This window comes from Eutrema salsugineum, unplaced genomic scaffold (genome assembly GCF_000478725.1).
Source record: "Eutrema salsugineum unplaced genomic scaffold, Eutsalg1_0 scaffold_14, whole genome shotgun sequence".
In the NCBI taxonomy this organism is placed as follows: domain Eukaryota; kingdom Viridiplantae; phylum Streptophyta; class Magnoliopsida; order Brassicales; family Brassicaceae; genus Eutrema; species Eutrema salsugineum.
This window is the reverse complement of record NW_006256877.1, coordinates 8,403,218-8,408,941: the sequence shown is the minus strand read 5'-3', so window position 1 is coordinate 8,408,941 and position 5,724 is coordinate 8,403,218. Positions and strand designations below refer to the sequence as shown.

Sequence of the window (5,724 nt, the reverse complement as noted above, 5' to 3'; positions counted from 1 at the left end):
AGTGCATATCATCGGTATGACAGCTGAAATCTGTCTTTGTGTTCTGGATAGGAAGTCGGGGAGAAAATTGTCTTTTCCTATGTTGTGCTTCACGTCAAACTTCCACTGTGAAAACCAACTTGCCCATCTAAGTAATTGTGCTTGTGGCAAGATCTTTTGCTTGAACTGAATCATCTTTGGGAAGGAGGACATGTCCATTTCGATAAGAAAGTGTTGTCCGACTAGGTGGAACCCGAACTTCTCTATGCCTCTCTTGACTGCAAGTATCTCCTTGTAGGTAGAATGGTAGTGCTTTTCACTGTCTTTGAAAACACCACTTTTGTATCCATAAATGCTTCTTTTTCCTTTTTCGTCTTCTTCTAAGAGAACAGCACCCCAATAGCAGTCGCTTGCATCAGTTTGTAGGATTCTTTTCCCTTTAAAAGGGATCTTCAATGAGGGTAGAGTCTTTGAGATCCGTTTCAGCTCTTTCACTACTTCTGTACATCTTTCGTCCCATGGAGGAGCATCTTTCTTTAGCTGTGTTGAAAGGATTGACCTGTACTTTGCTAAGCCATGAATGAATTCCGCCATGTAATTGACAACTCCAAGGAATTGTTGGACTTGTTTGAAAGAGAGCTTGTCATCTGGGAATTCGTTGAGCTGTGTTGCAATGTGAGGCTGTAGATGGTATTGCCCTTTTGAGATATGCATGCCAAGAAAATCTATCTCTGTCTCTCGAATGGCCATCTTTTTCTCGGAGAGCATGATGCCATACTGTTGGACGATCTTGTGAAATTTCTCTAGTAGTCGGGTATGGGAGTCGATTTCCGGAGAGAACAAGAGGATATCATCGATGTATACCAGTGCATTTGGAAGTATTGGCTCGAATATCTTTGTCATTGCCTTTTGAAATAGCGATGGGGCCACCTTTAATCCAAATGGCGTAACCTTCCATTGGAAACGACGGTCTGCTATGCAAAAACCTGTTTTAGGTATATCCTCCTGTTTGATTCCCAGTTGCCAAAATCCTGCTTTTAAGTCGAATTTTGAGAAGACTTGTGCTTGTGGAAGCCTTTGGAATAAGACTTCTCGCTTCGGTAATGGAAACTTGTCATCAGCAAGGAAGTGATTGAGTGGCTGGTAATTGATGACTAACCTCAATTTTTCTCGGACTTGTCCTGCCCTTTGGTTGACGTAGAAAGCCTCGCATGCCCATGGTGAAGTTGTTTTTTCGATGAGTCCTTCCTTTTGGAGTAGGTTTACTTCTTCAAGTGCCAGAGTATAATGATCTGGCTTCATCCCTGGATGACTAGCCTTTGTGGGATTGATATCTTCATTTTTTTTGAATGGCAAGGATATGAAGAAGTCTGAATTTTGCCATAGGGGTGAAGAACATTTGGTGAGGAATTCTGAGTGAGAACTGGCACAAGAGGTCTTGGTAATCTCTTCTTTAATGGGGTTCAGGAGTTCCATGGGGTAAAACTGGGAAATGGTTGTCCATGGTAACAGGTGGTTTTTGTGTTTAAGGCCTTATAGGTGCCAAGATACTCTTTTAAGGCTATAGAGGATATCAAATCCAAGTATGAAGTCTTTTCCCGGAAGATCAGACCCATATACTTTAGATTTAACCATATATCCTAGAAATAATTGGATATGGATGGGCTTACTGATGAGGGAGATGTGGAATATCTGCCCGTTGGCTGCTTTGAAGGCCACTGAACACCGATCCCAATGGGTTGATGGGAGTATATCTGGTTTGATGATTGAAGACGCAACTCCTGTATCAAAGAAGGCTATCACCGGTATAGGCTTATCGTATTTGGTAGGGAAGATGTAGATCTTGGAATTTGGAGCTGGTTGGGATAGATACGCCAAATCTGCTTTTTTTGACTCTTCAACCTTGCATGAGTCTAGGGTGTAGAGATCAAAAAGCATGAATTGGTCGTCAGCATCCTCTTCTTCTTCGGTTTCAGATTCTTCTGAGAATTCATCATCATGCTCAATTCCCATTGCAAGGACTGTATCATCAGTTGGTCCATCATCAAGAGAAAAGATGGACTCGATGTCCGAGTCGTCAATGTCTTCTACTTGGGCTAGATATCCAATGAGATAATCCCTCTTCTTCTTATTTGGACATTGTTTTGCATAATGTCTTTTCTTTTTGCAGATGTAGCATCTGTCAGATTTCGTGTAGCCTCTTTGTTTCTTTCTCCTGAAGAATTTCCATTTCTTTCCACCAGATAGCTTGGGATACCTCTTTTGCCATTTATTTCTGGATTTTTTCTCCTGTTTATAGCTCGTAGAACATTTACACCTTTTTGTTTTGCATTTGATGGAGAGCTCTGGACGGTCACATGCTCTTCCAAGTAGTTTTCCTTTTTCTTGCAGCTGTTTGAAGAACTTTTGGTGGTTGCACAGCTTCTCGAGAGCTGCAAGCGAGATCTGGTATATTTCTCCCAAAGAAGCTTGACTTAGAGTCATATTCTTTAGGGATAATATTTGAGATGTCTCATTTCCAAGAGGTTCTGGAAGTGAGTTCAAGTACGCCTGCTTGAGATTGACATCGTCAATTCCATTTAGTACGTAGAATCTTTTTGACATCCTCTCATAGTGCTTCTCCAGATCTTTTCTTTTGAAAGAGCAGCATCTCATGCTCATGTATTCTTCCCTTGCTTGGATTGTATAGTGATCCCACGTGCCAAGAAATTCGTTGTGGATATGCCCAATCACAGTATCCACTGATTGAGATTGGCGGATATGTAGCTGTCTGTAATCTCCAAGGCTGATCCACCACTGTCTGAGACGACCTTGGAATTTGGAGATTAGCTTGTCTATTACTGTAGGGAGAGTAGCTCCTGGGTTGAGTAGTTGTTCGGTGAGCCATGCATGCATCTCGTAGATTTTGTCTCTCCATTTTGATGGGGGAACATTGTCGAAAGAGAAACCACTGTGTGAGTCAGTGGAGTTTGAGGCCTCTGTGGTTCTCTTCTGTCTTCAGATATGTTTCCGCCATCGCTTTCCATATCTTCTTCTTCTACTGTTGGTTCGGCCATCATGAAGTTTGGGATTATGAACTCCTCATCAGAACTTTCTTGTAGCGTCATCAGGCTTTTCGCAGAACGTTGTTGCTTTGGTGGTTTTGTTTGCTCCACCACTTGTTCAAGAAATGTAGAGATTGGATTTTTGGCGTGTTCCACCATAAACTGTGCTTCACCCTTTTCAGGTGAAGTGGTCTTCGTGTTTTCTGGCGCAGAAATCTTCAGAGTTTCTTTAGGAACAGTTGGGTGTTTCTTTTTTGCAGGACGTTGCTCTTTGATTCTTGTTGGTAGGAAGGAGGATGATCCAAAGATACTTGGGTCATGGGAAAAGGGGAGAGGTTGTGTTTGGGTCATGGCTGGTGGAGAATATATATGATAGGGTGTGAAGAGATCATATGGCATTGGGGTCTGTGTTTTGGGCTGGTTTTGTAATGATTGTAATTGGGCTTTAAGGGATCTTAGCTCTGACTCCTTTTGGTACATGAGTGGGGAAGTTGTGGAAACAATAGTCGCCAGGTGTAAGAGTTCTTGGTGAAGAGAACTTATCCTTTTGTTGATTTATTTGATTGAAAGGTCCAGGATAGATACCTTTCTGTCGATTTGGCTCAAGAGATGGTTTTGGACCATAGCGTTTTCTGATTGCCAATTTAAAGTTGCTTCTGCTGCACTAACTTGTTTTGCCGTTCAATCTGGATTTTTAACGTTCGGATTTCTGATTTTCCATGAGTGCCTGATGTTTCCTTCTTCAAATTCTCGTGTTGGAAATGTTGGCTCTTGAGAGGACGAAGAACCAAACATATAACATATGCGGACATCTTCATTGTCAGGTGTTGGTGGAGTTGATCCGTTTGAATACAAGACATAGTATTCAAACTCCTTCCCTGTAGGTTCTCCAAGAAGACCAACTTCGGGGTCTCCAGATTCGTATCGTTCCTTGAGAATTTGCTGGGATGACTTCTTTTTTCTTCGCCTTGGTTTTTCTTCTTCATCTGAGCTACTCATTAGGCAATAGTCACAGTCACAGATGTCAAAGAATTTGTGACCTGTTTCGTCTGAGAATGCATAGATAGGGTCTCCGGCTGCATTAAATTTGTTTATTGGAACACCGGGCAAATATTGCTTTAGGGGTTGTACTTCCTCGGGTGGAGAGATTGCATTTATCTCAGTGCAAAACGCTGGATGCCGTGATTTTTCACCATCTTGTTGTTTAAAAGATATCTCGATCGCTCTGTCTTTTCTCTTGTAGATGGAGGAGTCCACGGATTTAATCGGTATGCTGCTTTCATGAAGCTTTCCGTAATTTATCACCCAAGACTCTGGAAGTAATTTGACTAATTCTTCTCTAGGGATTTGCCTGCATTCAGGGTTGTCTGAATTGTTGCTATGCAAGCATGCTGGTATTCTCTGTATTTTGTGTCGAGTAGGGCAACTCTCGCCACGACAGGTAGGGCTTTTCTTCCATGCAGAGTTAACGCCAACCTAATTGCTCCGTAGTGTAGGTGGGTATAGCCATGAGTCTTCCATTGAAACGGAGGGGGATCATTTGCTCAGTTTCCGTCGCTGGAACCAGATGTTGCTCCATTTGTGAGGCTAGGATTAGCTCTCTTGCGGCATGTTTGCTGGGACCAAAGACTTGTTTTATCACCTTTGGGAAAGTAGAGTTTGGTTTTGTAAAAGCTTTATATGGGTTTAATAAAGGTAACTGGGTGATGGGTACTTTACTATATTCACTCACATACTCTATTTCATATAAGTAATCTATCTTACTAGAGGTTGATTTTCTAAAAGGAGTTGTGTTTAGAGAACTTTCCATGATATATGATGAGACCAGAAACCAAGACAGAATGCTTTATTTCTTATCTATCCCTTAGAGTAATACTAAGCCAAGAGTTGGTTTTTATGATGCACTAAGAATATTTGAGAAATCCCTCGTAAGATGTTTTAGCTCGATAACCGAGGCAATACTTCAAAGCTTTGAGCCTCAAGGTACTTTGTGCATTATGATCTTATGAGTTCTTTCTCAAAATTCTTTTTTCTTAGCTATGTCAGATTTCTGATATGGAGGATCCACTATGTGGCAACCACAGAGCATACTTTCTATATTAGCTTGTAGAAGAAGACAACTCGTAGGCTTATTACTCCTCGGGGAGATAAGATCTAAAGCTTAGACTGCCATGGCTCTGATACCAAATTTACAGACACATAGTGGGTACAATCACACAGAAGGTTTATTAGGATCAAGAGTATTTAAAAGGTTGTTTAAGGATGGAAGAGATGATTATACAAAGGGGGATATTTTATTTATATGGAACACTCACAAATTACAAGGACACTCAAGGTTTTCTCTCAGACTTGATTACAGGACTTGGCTTGGTTTATGCAAGCACCTAAGCCTCTTATTTATAGTGATACAATGGATACCTAACTTAAGATTATTACACATGTGGATACCTAACTTAGAGCTATTTAGCATGTGGATACCTAACTTCCTCATGCATAAATATTTTATTCTTTTCTTATTTAACATATGGATTATGATGCTTTACTTATTTAACATGTGCATCATTATTTATTATGGACCATATGTGGGAGGAAAGAGCAAAACAAGCAGCATCAGAAACCCGGCGATCAGATACGCCAACCGAGTATTAGCATGCATGTTTTTCTCGACCTACAACCCTGGGGTCATTCACCTGAACGAGCT

General features: G+C 41.2%; 1 pseudogene; it reads right to left on the bottom strand.

Moving 5' to 3' along the window:
• Positions 1-2,816: 2,816 nt before the first annotated feature.
• LOC112088469 lies at positions 2,817-4,602 on the bottom strand (annotated as a pseudogene).
• Positions 4,603-5,724: the final 1,122 nt, after the last annotated feature.